Below are 19,817 nucleotides of genomic sequence, written 5' to 3'. Positions count from 1 at the left end.
CACCAGTTCTTTACCACCTCAGCCTATGTGCAGCTATATCGTCCATCTCACCAGTGCGTTACCACCTCACCTGTGTGCAGTATACCTCCATTTCACCAGTGCGTTACCACCATCGCCTGTGTGCAGTATACTATCTATTTCACCAGTGCTTTACCATCACAGCCTGAGTATAGTTAAACGTATCCACCTCTCCAGTGATATCATCTCTGGCCGGGCCCAATACCACTACCCACCTCATTACTGGACTCTGTGGTTCCTACCTATGTTTTACAGTATTACACCGTGGTGCACTTCCTCTGACCAGCAACCTGGTAGAGTGTGTCCGCAGTGCACACTCTCTTGTACCTCAAGTACAGTATCCCAAACTCGGGGTTCCACCCCAGTCCCTACGTGCCTCTTACTGGCATCAACCCATTGGGCCACGACTGTTCGTCTCTCCTTTTCCCACGGGCTTTGGTCAAAGGACCGCAACCTGCTTACGGGGTGCAGCTCAAGCCCACATCCCGATTGGAGGGGTCACTGGCGAACACCACCTCGTGGGTTAGATTCCGCACCTTTGACTAGGTCTCACCAACGACCAATACCCGTGGATGCGGAGATCGTACATCCAGGCCCCTCGCCTTTGTTTCCTCCCGCAGCCTCAGGCCTCAGCTTTCAAAGACCCGCCTCCCAGCGTGACAGTTTGTTCAGGCCCAATGGAAGCTGCAGGCTCCCCAGGTACTGGGACTCTTCAGGAGCTAACGACTCGCATGGATAATCAAGAGGCGGCACAGCAACACGTGGCCCAGTACCTACAAGAATTATCCGGTCAGCTCATGGCCATCCAGAATACCCTGGCAGTTATGTCTCCAGCTCCACCTTCTGTCGCTCCCGCGGTTTCTTCAGCATTACCTTCAGGGGTTGTTCCACAAAAGTCCCGTTTGCACTTGGCTACTCCTGAAAAGTTTGATGGTAGTCATCAACGGTGTTGTGGTTTCATAAACCAGTGTGAGATCCAGTTCAAATGCCTTCCCCAGAACTTCCCTACCTCCCAGTCTAAAGTGGCCTATGTAATCTCATTACTAACTAGGGCAGCTCTGGATTGGGTCTCCCCATTGTTGGAAAGAGTGGATCTGGTCGTATCTACATACGAGGATTTCATAGCAGCTTTCAAAAGGATCTTCGATGAACCAGGAAGATCTGTCTTTGCTTCTTCGGATCTGCTTCGTGTCCATCAGGGTACCCGGTCCGTTGGGCAATATGTAGTACAATTTCAAACCCTGGTGTCCGAACTGAAGTGGAACGAGGAAGCACTTAAGGCAGCCTTCCTACATAGCTTATCGGAGAGGATGAAGGACGAATTGGCATCAAGGGACTTGCCTCCGGCCTTCTTGGATATTATATCCCTCTGTATAACAATTGATCTTCACCATAGAGAGTGGTGGGCGTGAAGATCGTTCTCGGGTTCGCCCATCCTTGGGAAGTCATTCCTTTCCTTCCTCCTCTAGCAGCGAGGAGCCAATGCAAATAAACAGATCCCGGTTAAGTACAGCCAAACGGAACCGACGATTCCAGAATAAATTGTGCTTGTATTGTGCTGCTCCAGAGCACATATTAAGGAATTGTCCTTTACTGGCGGGAAACGCGAAACCCTAATTGATGTTGGGAGCATTCAATTAGGGGTTATTACTGACTCCTCCCAGATAACTGACAGTTTATTGCCCATCTCACTCTCCTACCAGTCCAGGACAAGTATGTTTAAAGCCCTTGTAGATTCTGGGGCTGCCGGCAATTTCATTTCCAAACCACTTGTTCAGACCCTAGGCATTCCGGTGGTCCCATTGCCAAACAGATTACTGCTCTCCAGTGTAGATGGCAAGACCATGCTAGGGAAATCTATTTCCTCAAAAACCCTGCCAGTGTTCCTCCAGTTTGGATGTCTGCACCAGTAAACAATTGAATTTTTCGTTCTCCCTGACTCAGCTTATGAGTTAGTTTTAGGCCTCCCCTAAGAAAGCACAATCCTACGTTTCAGTGGTCCAGTATGTAAATTTTATCTTGGGGTCCAAGTTGTTTCCCTGGATGTCTCACCCAAGTACTCCCTGTCCGCACTAACGCTGTTCTCTCCAGTGCAAATGTAAGTTCCTCCTCGTCTGACAAGCCAATGAGTTCCTCTGTTTCCGGTCTACCGGCAGCTTATCAAGACTTTGCCGATGTATTCTGCGAACAGGCTGCGGATAAACTTCCACCTCATCGTTCCTGGGACTGTGGTATTGAGCTCTTGCCAGGGAAGAACCCACCTCGGGGTCGAACCTATCCCTTGTCAGTTCCTGAAACAGCCACCATGGCGGCATATATAAAGGAAAATTTAGCTAAGGGATTTATCCAGCCCTCTACCTCCCCAGCAGGGGCAGGTTTTTTCTTTGTTAGCAAGAAGGACGGCGGGCTCCGGCCCTGTATTGACTACCGTGGTCTCAACCAGATTACAGTAAAAAATCGATACCCTCTGCCTATGATTCCGGAGCTTTTTGACAAGGTTCGCGGGGCTTATTTATTCACCAAACTAGATCTACGGGGGCATATAACTTAATACGTATTAAAGCTGGAGATGAGTGGAAGACCGCTTTTAATACCAGAGATGGCTACTTTGAATATCTCGTAATGCCCTTCGGACTCTGCAACACCCCAGCGATATTCCAGGGTTATGTGAACGAAATCTTCCGGGATGTTCTCTACAGTTTTGTCATTGTCTACTTGGATGATATTCTAATTTTTTTCTAAGAATCTGCAAGACCATCGCCAGCATGTTCGTGAAGTCTTGTCACGTCTTCAGAAGCATCATCTTTATGGAAAAATATCCAAGTGCCTTTTCGAACAAACCTCGGTACCCTTCCTAGGACATATAATTTCTGGGAAGACCCTCCGGATGGATCCGGAGAAGTTGAAAGCCATTTCAGATTGTCCGCTACCCAAATCCTTGAAAGTTACCCAACGCTTCTTAGGGTTTTCAAACTATTACAGATGATTTATACCAAATTTCTCCACACTGGTGTCACCTATTACTAGTCTCACAAAGAAGGGTGCCAACCCCATCCGTTGGCCAGATACTGCCATACAAGCCTTCCAAAAATTAAAAGAAGCTTTCTCCTCTGCACCTATCCTGTGCCAACCCCCATTGGACAAATCGTTCACAGTTGAGGTAGATGCCTCTTCAGGAGGGGTAGGGGCAGTTCTGTCTCAAATCTCAAGTGATAGAAAGAACCACCCCTGTGGGTATTTCTCCCGTAAATTTTTCACTGCCGAAAAAAACAATGGAATTGGTGATCAAGAGCTACTAGCAATGCGGTTAGCTTTAATGGAATGGCGGCATTTGTTGGAAGGAGCCAACTTTCCAGTTACCATTATCACGGATCATAAAAATTTAATCTACCTTCAAACGGCTCAACGTTTAAATGCTAGACAGGTCCGTTGGTCCTTGTTCTTTTCAAGATTCAATTTAAAACGTCAATTTCGTCCTGGCAGTCTAAACAATAAGGCTGATGCCCTCTCACTGTCTTTTTTGTTGAACACTCAGGAATAGGATCATCAATGTTCCCGACCAATTCTAGATCCTATGGTCTTCGCCTCTACTCAAATTTTGACCCCTCCTCCAGGGAAAATTTTTATGACACTGGAACTACAGAAAAAATTGCTAACTTGGGCTCATAGCTCTCTGTTCGCCGGTCATCCAGGTATCCTCAAAACTTACAAATTCCTCCAGCATTCCTTTTGGTGGCACACAATGCAAGGGGACATTCGGGAATTTGTTCTATCATGTGTGAAATGCTCTCAGCATAAGACTCCCCGTAAGAAGGCAGCAGGTCTCCTATGACCCCTATCCATTCCTGACACTCCTTGGACCCATATATCCATGGATTTCATCTCTGAATTCCCATGCTCCAAAGAATACAATACCATATAGGTAGTGGTGGATCGCTTTTCAAAGATGGCACACTTTATTCCATTGATGGGTCTCCCTTCTGCTCCTCAGTTGGCAAAAGTTTTTGTTAAGGAAATATTCAGGTTGCATGGACTTCCTAAAGAGATCGTTTCCGACCGCGGAGTCCAATTCATAGGTAAATTTTGGAGAGCCTTATGTAGCACTTGCGGAACCAAGTTAAAATTTTCAACTGCCTATCATCCACAAACTAATGGGCAAACCAAAAGAGTTAACCAAGAGCTGGAGACCTTCATAAGACTCTTCGTTTCTTCCTCACAAGATAACTGGCTGGATCTACTACCTTGGGCAGAATTTTCGCACAACTTCAAATATCACACTTCCTCCAAAGCCACTCCTTTTTTTATGGTGTTCGGGAGACATCCTCGAGTCCCAGATTTTCAAAATTTACCCGCAGTAGAGGTTCCTGCAGTTTCTAACTTGGTGGAGTCTTTTGCAACCATTTGGAAGAGGATTCATTCTTCTCTGAAGCAGTCATCTAAGAACTACAAAAAATTTGCTGATAGACGACGTGTCGCTGTTCCACTGCTGAGAGTTGGCGATAAAGTCTAGGTGTCCTCCAGGAACATTCGATTAAAAGTACCCAGTATGAAGATAGCCCCATGCTTCATTGGTCCTTACTGTGTTCACAAGGTCATCAATCCAGTTGTGTATAAATTGGAACTCCCTCCTCAACTAAGAATATCCAATAACTTTCATATTTCTTTGCTGCGTCCTCTGGTGTTGAATCATTTTCAGACTTCTGCTCCCAAGTTACCTCAAGTGCAAACCTCTCAAGGTACAGAGTTCGAGGTGGGGAAGATTCTGGACTCTCGGTTTACCAAGTCTAACAACCTCCAATATCTCATTGACTGGAAGGGGTATGGTCCTGAGGAAAGGGCATGGATCAGAGCCACAGACATTCACGCGCCTCAAATGGTTCGAGCCTTCCATATTAAATTTCCTGGTAAGCCTGGTGAGTGTCTGGTGTCCACCCTGAAAGGGGGAGGTACTGTCAGAGTTCAGCCGGGGATCAGCTGTCCCTTACCATCCCGCCAGCTTCCTCTGACTTCCCAGGCAGTCGGGCGGCTGGTGCGGTGATGTGGGAGGTGCTGAGCATTCTCCCTGATGCTGGTGTGTCAGGCGGCCTGGTGCGCGGGGATCGGAGTCTCCGTCATGGGCGCCGCTATGACACTTCCTCCTCTGACTTGCCTTCCTTCCCTGACAGTCTGGCCAGGCAACTGATGCTGTGGACCAATCAGTGGGCTTCCAGGGGTATACATCCGGCTCCTGTGTATCAGGTAGTTGCCTGAACAACCATTGTTGCTGCTAGTGTTACTAGTGGTCTCTCATTCCAGGTTCCCTTGCTTTCAGTGAGCTACAGTATACCAGTGTGTGCAGCTATATCGTCCATCTCACCAGTGCTTTTCCACCTCAGCCTGTGTGCAGCTATATCGTCCATCTCACCAGTGCTTTACCACCTCAGCCTGTGCAGCTATATCGTCTACCTCACCAGTGCTTTACCACCTCAGCCTGTGTGCAGCTATATCGTCCATCTCACCAGTGCTTTCCCACCTCAGCCTGTGTGCAGCTATATTGTCCATCTCACCAGTGCTTTACCACCTCAGCCTGTGTGCAGCTATATCGTCCATCTCACCAGTGCGTTACCACCTCGCCTGTGTGCAGTAAACCTCCATTTCACCAGTGCGTTACCACCGTCACCTGTGTGCAGTATACTATCTATTTCACCAGTGCTTTACCATCACAGCCTGAGTATAGTTAAACGTATTCACCTCTCCATTGTTATCATCTCTGGCCGGGCCCAATACCACTACCCACCTCGTTACTGGACTCCGTGGTTCCTACCTATGTTTTACAGTATTACACCATGGTGCACTCCCTCTGACCGGCAACCTGGTAGAGTGTGTCCGAAGTGCACACTCTCTTGTACCTCAAGTACAGTATCCCAAACTTGCGGTTCCACCCCAGTCCCTACGTGCCTCTTACTGGCACCAACCCATTGGGCCACGAGTGTTCATCTCTCCTATTCCCGCGGGCTTTGGTCACCTAGTCAAAGGACCGCAACCTGCTTACGGGGTGCAGCTCAAGCCCACATCCTGATTGGAGAGGTCACTGGCAAACACCACCTCGTGAGTTAGATTCCGCACCTTTGACTAGGTCTCACCAACGACCAAGACCCGTGGATGCGGAGATCGTACATCCAGGCCCCTCGCCTTCATTTCCTCCCACCGCCTCAGGCCTCAGCTTTCAAAGACCCGCCTCCCAGTGTGACACTCCCATTATATATATATTCAGGGTGTGTAGTCCAGGACCCTTTCTTATACAATCCATTTAATGTGCTTCTTTGCACACCTGAAGGCTGAGACACCTTCTACCTGGACTAGTACCCCATCCTTATTGGGTTACAGCATGGAGTTTGGTATTGTGAACACTAGTAATAGGCACAATTTTAGGTGTCCTACAAATTATATACTGTAGTGCAACTTTGGGTTGATTTTTGGAACGTGGGTCCCCTAGTTTATTTTGGTTGGTCTGCTTTAGGGCATCGCATTATAACACCTTTCCTTTTTTGCTCATTTTACTGTTTGTTTTTATTATATTTGTATTTTCACTTTTCTATCTTATACTTTCAGCAGCAGCTGCTCTTACCTTTCTTACTTTACACTTCACTTTTCTATTTAGAGCGATGCCCTGGGGTGGCTTGGCTGAGCTGGTTTGGGGGTGTCCTGCTCTCTGGATTTGAACACAGAAAAAAGAAAATTGCCCCCCAGCACACTGCAGATAAATCAAAAATACTTGAATCCTACATGATAATAGAAATTCAGAGGTATTGGTTTACATACATTTGCAAATATATGAATAAGCGCTGGGCCGACGTCAAGGATCCTCTATACCAGCGTCCCTAACATTAAGGGGTTCACGTCCGAGAAGCAAGGCACCCCAAAAAATTCCAGCCAAGGACCATCCCCAGGGCATCACACGAAAAGGGGAAAAAAGGTGATAGTGAAGTGTAAAAGAATAGATGTGTAAAGATAAATCAATAAAATGAAATGTAAAAGAATTAAAATGACAATAAATAATAAACAAACGAATAGAGAAGTGAAATAAATATTCTATTCTATGTGAATTAAGTGGTGATGCCATGAGAAAGGTCCAGCCAGAACAACCCCGGGTGCCCCACTCCCAAACGCTCACCCCAAAATAATTATTGCTACATAATAGTAGCACCCACTCTGGATCATATAATTACAAATTGGTATACTGCATGATAACAGTATATGTATGAGCTGAGAGCTAACTTACCTTAGAGGTACCCCAAAAAACCTCCACATGGCACTATAAGGATCAGCACCTCCTCCTAATGCTGACTCCCTTCATGCCTCCAAACTGCAAGCAAAAAATAAAAATATAAAAAAAATATTTTTTGCTCTGGATTTGAACCCTAGAACCCTGCAGAGGTTACCTGGATATGGTGGGTAGACCGATAACCTTGGCCATGATTATACTAAAAACCTCTTTTCATTACAAAATTTTATTACATAATGTATTTTATTACATAATGTATTTATATATAATCACTAATTTGGAGTTGTGCACCTGTGATCTGTCTGTTTATGTGCCTGAAATAATAGTCTCAACAGGTAGCACCTCCCATTAAATATTTTCAGGGTGTGCAGTCCAGGACCCTTTCTTATACACTCCATTTAGTGTGCTTCTTTGCACACCTGATACCTTCTACCTGGACCAGCACCCCTTCCTTATTGGTTTATAGCATGGAGTCTGGTATTGTGAATGCACTCTAGTAATAGGCACAATTTTAGGTAAGTCCTACAAATTATATACTGTAGTGCAACTTTGGGTTGATTTTTGGGACGTGGCTCCCCTAGATTGCTTTGGTTGGTCTGCTTCATGGCATCACATTATAATACTTTACCTTTTTTGCACATTTTAAACACTTTTACTGTTTATTTTTATTATATTTGTATTTTCGCTTTTCTATCCTATACTTTCAGCAGCAGCTGCTCTTACCTTTCTTACTTTACACTTCACTTTTCTCAATAGAGCGATGCCCTGGGGTGGCTTGGCTGAGCTGGTTTGGGGGTGTCCTACGCTCTGGATTTGAACCCTAGTATGTTAGGGACCTACCCTACAGAGGTTACCTGGATATGGTGGGTAGACACATAACCTTGGCCATGATTATACTAAAAACCTCTCTGCATGCATGGTGCATTTGGCAGCTTAGGAACAGACTGAGGATGCTACCTGGCCTCAATGATTGTGTTAAACAGAATCTAAGCAGCTGAGAAGAATCATTTGCCAGTCTCTCAACCTCAGGCATGTATATACAGTGTGCAGTTGCAGGCATCTGGCTGGCCCCATTAAAGTTGTACCAGTCTAGTGTTTAGTGACGTGCAGTGAGGTCAGTGGCTGGGAAGGCAGAGTGCTGGGAGCCTGTCTCACATTCTACTCACTGTAACTCTCCTCTAACTGCACTAAGCTTCAGTGACCATTTATACTACTACCTGCATCACTGAGTCTTCTCTTGCTGCTGCTGACTGAGGGCCTCATTCAGCAAGGGTCGCTGTTGCGATTGCGGCTGCAATTGCGCACACAGGTCTGCTGTGAAAGTACTGTATGCTAATACGTATGTGAAATCGCAAAGCACTCGCACGGGCAACATGCAGACACCCACTTCCTCTTTCGCACATCCTTAATACCTTGCATTACAGCCAAAACATCGGTAACATCAAAGTACATCTGAGCCACTCGCGCATTTAAGGCAAGTTTGACCCTACCACTAAATTGCTAACTTTCCTGCATGCACTAAGGGCCTGATTCAGCTTTGGGAATAGAGTGAGAAATAGCACTTAACTGTGTACCTGGACAAACCATGTTGCAATATAAGGGGTATAAATACATAATTTTTTTTGCATATAGGGTAAATACTGGCTGCTTTTACATGTAGCCCACAAATACTGCACAGCTTTATTATTACTCTACAATTTAGATGTCAGTTTTGACACACTCCCCTCAGATCTAAATCTTTCTGCACATTTTAAATCATCCCCACCTGCAGTGCAGCATGGTTTCACCAAGATGATCAGTTGAGTGAGATATCTCACTCTATTTCCAAAGCTGAATCAGGCCCTAAGCACTCAAGCTGCGTATGGCAATGCAGTGGATAATTTATACACACCCCTATAACAGCTTTCAAACACACTGGCATATCTGCGTTTCGCCAACCACCCCTCTGTCACCTCCCCCAAATGATATTTCTTGTCAATTACTCTGCAATGGGTCTGCAAAGTCATTGTGAATGCAGTCCCGATCACACTGGCTGGTTTGTGCATGCGCACTGCGATGCATACACATTTGCAGTATGCAACAATCGACCAACTGCATACGCTTTAGCAGTTGCAATCCTTGCTGAAAGAAGCCTTGAGTTCTGATCTCTAAACACTGCAGTGCACTTCCTGGTCACATGACACATCTAATGTGTCCATCAGTGCTCAAGGCACACCCTACATACTCAGAGACATTCCTCTATTAGCTCTCTTTCTGTGCAGCTTACTGCCCTTGGTGTGGCCCCACCTCCAGCTCTGCAAGCAGTGTCTGACTATACAGAAGCAAGGCTGAGCTGCTGCTGCCTCATCTCTTGTCTCCCTCCAGTTCCAGGGAGCTCCACAAAGCTGGTGGGTGTTAACTATGATAATGATTACAATAAACAAAGAAGATGTTTATAAGTTATAAATATCTTCTTTGTATTAGTCTAATCATTTTTATATCATATCTCAGGAGTATGATAGGGGAGCTCCGCCTCCCCTGCTTTCCCTGACTGCACGTCCCTGGTAGTGTGAGGAAAAGTCTGGGTGTTAGGCGGAAAGCTGGGGGTTCATGCAGCTAAATCTGCAACACAAAATGTTATATCAGCAATAATATACTATCATATATGAGCAGCACCTCCCAATGGATACCCCGTTAGTGTGATGCCCAACAAATGAATATAGACGCAAAGATAGAAAGGGCAAAAAATTATTTAGTTACAAAATGGACCATCCTACAGACACCCAAATGAGCAACTGTGAGAAAACAATAGTTCTTTTTTGTTTTTTTCAGGATAGAATAAAAGTCTTCCTTTTAATGGGACAGATTCAGATGATGTCTTTCTTTCGTGGGATAGCCACCAGGACTCCTCAATATGAAGAAGGAGGCCTGTAGATCAATATTCCAAGAGACTATTCCTTTCTTTGGGTTGTACTAAAACACACCCTCAGACCAGAAATCACCCAGACAGAAAGGTCCAGAGGCCAAAATTAGTAGGATTAAAAAGTATTTATTTGTACCAAATTTTTTTTAAAACATACAAACTCAGCTTACACTTGATATCTTCCCTTTTAGTGAATGCTCACCCACAAGGATTAGAGACAATTCAACCAACCATGTGAGCCAATGCATTTTGTCCTTATAAGGACTTCATCAGGGGTAAATCTTTAAATAAAAACAAAAAAAATTGGTGACTAATGATGTAAGGTACACAATAATGTTTCCATACTGTTGCGTAAAAAGATGTATAATACATAATAATGTTTTCATAGTATTATGTAAAAAATGTCCCATTTTATTATTATATAGACATGCAGGTCATGGCCCTCAGACTTGGTTCCCTAGTACGGGTGCTGGTGTACTCTGTATTGGAGCGGAGTATGATGAAAGTTCATAACGTAGTCGACAAGCTGGGTCAGAACTATACAGGTGAAGCGGTACCAGGAATCAGACAATATAGGGTCAGCAGCGAAAGCCTATGTCAAAACTGGATTACCAAGCACAGTACCAGGGAGAAGACGGAATCAGGTCACAAGCAAGCTGAAGGTCAGTAACGAACAGTAGGAATCACTGGTGATAATGCCAGAGTAAGGTTTGCAGCTATCTTTTATAGGGATGGACTTCAATTTAGGCACCAGTGTGACGTGACACTTGGCACACCTTTAAATTACATTCAGAGCAGCACGCGCTCCCCAATGAGAGCCACGGCCACCCGATCACAGAAGCTGGCAAAGGGGGACCAAATGCAGCAGCCGCCGGCCACAAGACTGTCTGCAGTCCTACCACCGGCCACAAGAAGATCACCAAGGTGGACACTGACAGACCCTCACCCACCACGGAAACACAGACACCACAGGAAGGGATCTGGAACCTGGCATGCTGTGACAGCAGGAGGCTACAGTAGCCCAATCTGGAGATGACAGTGCGTGGATGAGGGTCTTATTAGACTCCTCAGTGAGAAAGTGTCTGATTTTGGAAATATTTGTAAGATGGAAACAGCAGGACTGCAATAGGTGCTGAATGTGTGGTTTGACAGAGAGGGAGGAGTCCAGGATAACTCCAAAACAGCGCACTTTGGGACTAGAGAAGATCATTGTGTCATTAATTAATAGCAAAATTGTGGGAAGTGAGGTTATTCGCTGGGACATCCAGGAAAAGATTACAGAGAGACATTTGGAGATACGAGTGAGGAGAGAGGGTGAAAGGTCAAAGGAGGCAAGGTAGATCTGATTATCATCAGCATGGAGATGATATTGGAGGTCAAAAGAGCTGATGAGTTCACCTAGAGAGGATGTACAGAGGGAGAATAGGAGAGGTTCAAGACATTGAAAGAATGGTCAGAGAGATACTGTAGGAGGAAAGCCAGGAGATAGTAGTGTCACTTGGACCAATGTAGTGAACGATTTGCAGGAGGAGAGGGTGGACCATAGTGTCAAAAGCAGCAGAGAGGTCAAGGAAAATGAGCAGAGAGTAGTAGCCCTTGTATTTGGCAGCAAGGAGGTCATTGATGACTTTCGTGAGGGCAGTTTCAGTGGAGTGAAGAGAACAGAAGCCAGACTGAAAAACATCAAGGGGAGAGTGGGAGGAAATAAGGGAGGTAAGGCAGTTATAAACAATATGCTCAAGGGTTTGGAGACAAAAGGGAGGAGAAAGATGGGTCAGTATTTGGAGAGAGTGTTAGGATCAAGAGTAGGTTTCTTTTAAGAACGGGGGAGACAAGGGTACTTTTGAATGCAGAATGGACAGCACCAGTACCATATGAGACTATAGATTGGGTGGAGGCACTGAACACATTAAAATCCCTGTTAGATAGGGTTACAATATAAAAATCAGTAACCAGCACTGGACCTCTCAGTCTGGGCTGGTTACTGGAAAATAGGGGAGAAAATTGGGGTTCCCACTATTTTCCAATAACCAGCACCTGGCTGATGCAGTTTGGGGGGGGGGCTAATGTCATAGCAGGGACACACAGCTTGAGATCCCCCAGCCATTACATTAACCAGCCCCAAATTGGTCAGCCCTTGGCTGGAATTCATCAAAAAGTGGGGATCCCAAATATAAAAGGGGGTTCTTCCTCCTGAGGAAAAACCAGCCCTAGGCTAAAGCCCAGGGCAATTCCCTGCACCCGTGGTGGTGGTGGGAGCTGTGTTAATGTGTAAAATATAGATCATAATATTTTTATTCACTGGCAGACTATAGGTACCAGCAAGCCTGCCCAGGGATGCCGACACTTGTGGAACAACAAGTGCCAGCAAGCCCAGACATTAAGAGCCTGCCTGCATCTTTAGTCCACCTGTAAAAAAAAATATTAAAACAAAGACAGTACTTTCCTTTATTTATTTATTTAAATAAATTAATAACAAACATACTCACCAAACCCTTGGATCGGCTCGTCTTAGGTCCATGTAGTAGTCCAATGGTCTTCAGGAAAACCCCCCTGAAAACCCGAGCCCCATGGGCAACACTATACAGTGCTACATGCAATGACAGATTATTGCTAGTCAGTGTCATAGGAGTGAATGGGGCAAGTACTAATTGGCTGAGAGTGGAGCTCCCACACTCTCAGTCAAAAGCTCAGAATCATGTGTATGGGGAAGGGAAGCCTGTTTCTGACATATCTCTTGCACCTAGCATGGGGCTGGTGCAAGTGGCGATACTAATAATCACGTCTGCGGCAGCTGACATAAAATTAATGTTCAGCAAGGATCTTAAAGATGCCCTTTATTGGATTAGAAAATTCAGTGCTCAGAGATGCTTGTGGGACTCCAGCCAAAACCTTGTCAAAGTCCCGACTAACAGCACAAGCTAAAAATATGAGTATGGCATCCTTTAAATGAATATACACTCCTACACTATTTCACACCAGTTTAAATATCATTATGCAACATCAAAAAGTGTGAAGCATGAGAATATATTGTAGTTGCTTATCACGAAGGCTAGACTGAGCTGGAACATAAAATAATCTAATTTTATAGTGCTCACGGAACAAAACCATCATATTATCACAGCTTGCAAAGAGCCTTGACAAACTAGTCTCCATATTAAGTACAGAATACTGTTCATCAAATGCTTACCCACCAGTGATAAAACTGCTCATTTTTTACACTGTAACATTATCAGTCATATCAAATGGGTATATTAAGCTCAATTTTCTTTGAGCCATTCAGGGCTGTTCATGCACTTGGTGATTAAGCCATATGTTACAACTTCTCTGTAGTTTAATGAACACACCTGGGACAGATATGAAGCAGAAATTATTAGATGCAATAAAAAGTTAAAAGATGATTCAAGTGATTTGGCAAAGTCAGTTAATAGCGAGAAAAAAAAAAAAGAGTAACAAATTGCTGAATCGGCTTGGATAGCAAATTTATAGGAAAAGTCTTCATCAGCTCATAGATGTTGCTTATAGCTGTCATTAATAGAAAAGTGGCCACACAGCTACTGCAAATGATATTGTTACTCACTTTATGATGTTAATGGTAAATTAATTAAGGTTGGTATCAGAGATATCTTGTTTAATTATTTTAAAAATAATATTCTTTATTATATACTGTATTTGTGCTTTCAAAATATGAAATATGTATAACACAGCAGTGAGGTGTATATATAAATAACACAGATATGACATAGGGTAACACAGCAGTAGGATGAATATGTGTATAGCACAGAATAGGGTGAAAGTTTGTATAACACAGCAGTAGGATGAATATATGTATAGCACAGAATAGGGTGAAAATATGTATAACACAGCTATAGGATGAATATATGTATAGTACAGAATAGGGTGAAAGTTTGTATAACACAGCAGTAGGATGAATATATGTATAGCACAGAATAGGATGAAAATATGTATAACACAGCTATAGGATGAATATATGTATAGTACAGAATAGGGTGAAAATATGTCAACCACAGCAGTAGTATGAATATATGTATAGCACAGAATAGGATACAAATATGGACAACACAGCAGTAGGATGAATATATGTATAGCACAGAATAGGGTGAAAATATGTATAACACAGCAGTAGGATGAATATATGTATAACAAAGAATGGGGTTACAATATGATAACAGCAGTAGGATTAATATGTTTTTAGAAATTAATAGGGTGAAAATATGTATAAGACAGCAGTAGGATGAATATATGTATAGTACAGAATAGGGTGAAAATTTGATAACACAGCAGTAGGATGAATATATGTATAGTACAGAATAGGATGAAAATATGTATAACACAGCCGTAGGATGAATATATGTATAACACAGAGGGACATATGCAATTCCAGGCGAAAAAAGTCTCAAACTTTTTGCATGCAGGACTTTTCGCCTACATCCCTGGTTTTCAACGCGAAAAAGTATCGCGTGCATGCCCACTTTTCCCATTCAATTAGAAATTGCCAAAAATGGGGAGCCGGCAAAACTCTAACATGCGAAAAGTCCTGTCAGATTTGAGGAAATCAGCCTGACACCCCCAAAAGATGCACTCATATTGAGGATCACTCTAGATACCTCCGAATAACCCTGCTGAAGGTTTTTGGGGTACTTAAATGCTCTCAATAGCTGCTATTTTGCGTCTTTGCATAAGTGGTGAAGAATAGCATTTAGCACTTTTTAGGCTCAAAATAACTAGTCCCAGCAAATTTGGGGTACCTGAAAATGGATGCTAGCATATTTTTAAGTTGCTAAAGTGTCATTTTAAAAATCATTAAAAATCCACCTGCAAACTTTAAAACACCTGGGGCATACTTGGTGACCCCCCTGGAGTCTATTTCGCTAGTTTTTAAGTTTGTCCCCTAACTTTGGACTTTTTCACCCCCAAAATGAAAGTAATTTTTTGGGGTGTCCTAAAGACTTTTTTAAACTTTTTTTTTTAACACAGTTTACCTTTGGGGGACTGTCCCAAGGGTGCAGGGGGGTCTCCGCAGCTTTGCACCCCAAAACCCCAATTCTGCACTTTTTTTCGACACCTATTCATAGGCGAAACTTTTTCGCAGGTCCCATTGCATTGAGTTTTCGCACCGGTGAAAAGTCTTCGGAATTGAATAAGGAGGAAACTTTTTGCAAGGCGAAATGACGTCACTTGCTATACTTTTCCATGGAAACTGACTTTTCACACCTAATGGAATACAGCCCAGAGTGGGGTGACACTTGATAACCCAGCACTAAGATGAATATATGTATAACACAGAGTGGGGTGAAAATTTGATAACAGCAGTAGGATGAATACATGTATAGAAATGAATAGGGTGAAAATATGTATAACACAGCAGGAAGATGTATATATGTCTAACACAGCAGTAGGATGAATATATATGTATAGTACAGAATAGGGTCAAAATATGTATAACACAGCAGTAGGATGAATATATTTATAGCACAGAATAGGGTGAAAATATGTATAACACAGCATTAGGATGAATTTATGTATAGCACAGAATAGGGTGGAAATATGTATAACACAGCAGTAGGATGAATATATGTATAGCACAGAATAGGGTGAAAATATGTATAACACAGCAGGAGGATAAATGTATGCATAGCACAGAATAGGGTGAAAATATGTATAACACAGCAGTAGGATGAATATATGTGCAGTACAGAGGGCCTGATTCAGAGATGGATGCAATGCCAATTTTTACGCAGATCAAGAGATTGTTTGCCATTGCACAAGCTGCACATGTAGTGATTGGTTTGCGATTATGGCCACAGAGAGGATCCATTGGTAAAATGAGTGACAGGTGGTCACCGTTTGGGGGATGTAATGGGGGGTGGTTTGAAAAATGCATGTGTGTCTTATCATTTAAATGCCGTTACATGGGTGTGCATAAATTAGCCATTGCGATTTCCTGCGCAGCATAAGAGCTCTCTGCGTGTCAGACCTGCAGTATTTGAGACAGGTCAGACCTTCCACAAGGGCTGCATGGCTGGTTGATGTTACCAATTTTTACGCTGGTACGTGATGTAGGACGCAGACGAGAAGGCATCCGTGTGTGTCCCTATGCTCTGGTAAGCTTTGGAACTATTAGCCTTTTGTGTTCATCTCTGAATCAGGCCCAGACTGGGGTGAAAATATGTGTAACATAGCAGTAGTGTCACAAGCCGCAGCCGCGTCTTGTTGGACAATGGTGCTCCTGGCGATTCTCTTAGGCCTGTTGCTGGTAGACAGAGACACCATGGTGTCAACTCATGAAGTCCTCCCATTCGGCTGTTACATCATCTCTCACGGTACTGGGATTGGTTCCTGTTCCTTTTTCTTTCCTGCTGGTCCGTGCTCGGGTGCCGGTGATAGTGTCTTACTTGTGTTTCCAGTTCCATAGAGTTAGTATCTCTCATTGTGATTGTCAGCGTCTCCAGTCCTGATTCTGTCAAGTCTCTTGTCGTATAACATCTTATCAGCATTTACCGCACTGCAGCGTCTGAGGTTCCGGCATTACTTCGCAGCTATCTCTGCTGCAGAGTGCTTCCAGCCGTCCAAATGCCATGTCATTTCCGGCGGCACAGTACACACTGCTGCGTCCGAGGTCTCCAGCCTAACACCACAACAACCCCTGCAGTGAGTGTATACATCATCTCCCAGTTGCCGCATCACTACCTGGCGGCATTAACCACACTGCAGCATCTGAGGTTCCAGCAAATCATCGCGCCTATCTCCGCTGCAGAGTGCTTCCAGCCTTCCAAGCACTGTGTCATATTTCGCCGGCACAGTGTGCACTGCTGCGTCTGAGGGTCTCCAGCTTTGCACCACAACTGCCTCCGAAGTGTGTGTACACCTCATCTATCCACTGCCGCACCATCCCAGCAGCGTTAACCGCAGTACAGCATCTTCATTCATCACTATTGCCGCATCATCCCGGCAGCATTTACCACTGTGCTCTGTCTTCAGCCATCACATTCCTGCACATTCTGGCGGCAATAACCGCAGTGCAGCGTCTGAAGTGGACTATATTATTCACCATCTTGCCAAGCACCTCCCGTCTTCAAGGCTGCTCCGTGACCATCAGGTCACCATCTTGTCAAGCACCTCCAGCCCTCAAGGCTGCTATGTGACCACCAGATCTCCACCTTTGTCTAGTATCTATGGCAGGGCCATCTCTTCCATTGGGCTTGTTGGGCAGTTGCCCAAGGGCCAGAAGCTTGTAGGGGCCCACCAACCCACCCCCCTGCAGCTGCGGCCAGTTGGTAAATTTGTGATATTTTTATAAGCCGGCTGCCGGTGCACTGTATTCCGATCTAACCTCCCCCTCCCCCGTGGGATGAGTACTCACCTCAGTCCCAGTTTCATTTCATCCGCTGGCTTCAGACCAGTCAGACAGAGTCTTTCTGCATGTGTGGGAGGTCTGATGGGCATGCAGGAGGGTTTAATTTTATGGACCATTTACATTTCTTTCCCGTGAATGGGTGGGTATGGGCCCCAGTGCATTGCTTTGCCCAGGGCCTACACTACTGTTAAGACAACCCTGATCTATGGCCCTGGGTAATAACTGCACTATCTTTCTGAAGATATCTCCCTGGGATTCATTACAAGTAGGATGGATATATGTGAAAAAAAGAATGAGGTGAAAATATGTATAACACAGCAGTGGGATGGATATATGTATGCATTGGGTACGGGATGCCGGCGCTCGGGATCCAGGCGGTCAGAATGCAGATGCCGGCATCCTGACAGGGTTAGGATACTGACACATGTTCGGTAAGTATCCTAACCCTAACCCTCCCCACACTCTAAACCTTACCTCCCCACTTAGTGCCTGAATCTAACCCTCCACCCTATTGCCTAACCCTAACCCTCCCACTAGTGCCTAACCCTAATCTCTACCTCTCCCCCTAACCCTACTACTTACTGTCAGGATGCCAGCACTGGGATTCTAGCTGTTGTCTGGATTCCGTTGCTGCCATTGTGAGTGCCTGCATCCTGGCTGTTGGGTTTTCAACTACCTCCCATATACAGAGTGGGGTGAAAATATGTATAACACAGCAGTGGAATGGATATATGTATAATACAAAGTGGGGTAAAAATATATTTAACACAGCAGTGGGATGGATATATGTATAGCACAGAATAGGGTGAAAATATGTATAACACAGAGCAGTGGCGGCTCCAGAGGTGGGGCTGCAGAGCAGTCCAAAATACAAATAGGAGACCACACCAACTGTCCTTTCAATAGCTGCCAAACATCTCTGGCTGGAACTAACTGGCAGTTGGTGTGGTTCCCCTATTTGAATTTTGGACCGTGCTGCAGTCCCACCTCTGGAGCCGCCACTGACACAGAGTTAGGGGTGTGCACCGGCCACTTTTCGTGTTTTGTGTTTTGGATCTGGATCTTTCTTCGTGTTTTGGATCTGGATTGGTTTTGCCAAAACCACCCTTCCTTGTTTTGGGTTCTGGGTTTTGTGTTTTGGATCTGTATTTTTTTGAAAAAAAGCATAAAAACAGCTTAAATCACAGAATATGTGTTTTTTTCTGCTCCTATGCAATTATTAACCTCAATAACCTTCATTTCCAGTTTATTCTGAACACCTCACACCTCACAATATTGTTTTTATGGCCAAAAGATTGCACCGAGGTAGCTGGATGACTATGCTAAGCTACACGAGTGGGCGGCACAAACACGTGGCCCATCTAGGAGTGACACTGCAGTGGCAGACAGGATGGCAGTTTGAAAAACTAGGCCCCAAACAGTACATACTGCAAAGAAAAAAAAGAGATGCAAGATGGAATTGTCCTTGGGCCCTCCCACCCACCCTTATGTTGTATAAATAGGACATGCACACTTTAACAAACCAATCATTTCAGCGCCAGGGTCTGCCACATGACTGTGGCTGAAATGATTGGTTCATTTGGGCCCCCACAAACAAGCTGGCAATTAATCTGTCCCTGCACAAACTGGCTCTACGGAGGCAAGATGTCGTCCTCATCCTCCTCATCCACCGATTCCTTGGATAAAACAGGAAAAAGGGATTTAGGTGTCCCTGGACTGCTTACGGTCTTAGCCAAAGTTTCTGAACTTGACAGTAACTTTTTATGAACGCGCTGCAGGTGCCGTATAAGGGAGGATGTTCCTAGGTGGTTAACGTCCCTACCCCTACTTATTTCACCTTTACATATGGTACATATGGCAAGACAGTTGTTGTCCGGATTTGGATAGAAATAATGCCAGACCAAAGAGATGGAATGTTTGGTCTTCTGCCCAGGCATGACCGTGATGGGCTTTTTCATCCCACGGACAGCAACTGTCTCCCCCGGAGCCTGATTTAAACAAACCACATCACCATCAGAATCCTCCTCGCCAACTTCCTCCTCAGTGCCAGCTACACCAGTATCCTCATCCTGTTGTACTTCAACAGTGACATCTTCAATTTGCATATCAGCAAGTGGACTGTGGGTGCTCCTTTCAGCACTTGCAGGGGGCATGCAAATGGTGGAAAGAGCCACCTCTTCCCGTCCAGTGCTGGGAAGGTCAGGCATCGCAACCGCCACCATGCTTGGACTCTCCTTGGGGATTTGTGATATCTT

General features: G+C 44.6%; 1 pseudogene; it reads left to right on the top strand.

The window, feature by feature from the left end:
• The first annotated feature begins 749 nt into the window (after nt 1-749).
• LOC148524662 (uncharacterized) overlaps nt 750-19,817 on the top strand; it is a 79,293-nt pseudogene continuing 60,225 nt past the window's right edge.

Source organism: Taudactylus pleione, unplaced genomic scaffold, assembly GCF_031769625.1.
Source record: "Taudactylus pleione unplaced genomic scaffold, aTauple2 ptg000117l, whole genome shotgun sequence".
NCBI classification, from domain to species: domain Eukaryota; kingdom Metazoa; phylum Chordata; class Amphibia; order Anura; family Myobatrachidae; genus Taudactylus; species Taudactylus pleione.
The sequence above is the reverse complement of the archived record's forward strand: the minus strand, read 5'-3'. Positions and strand labels throughout refer to the sequence as shown.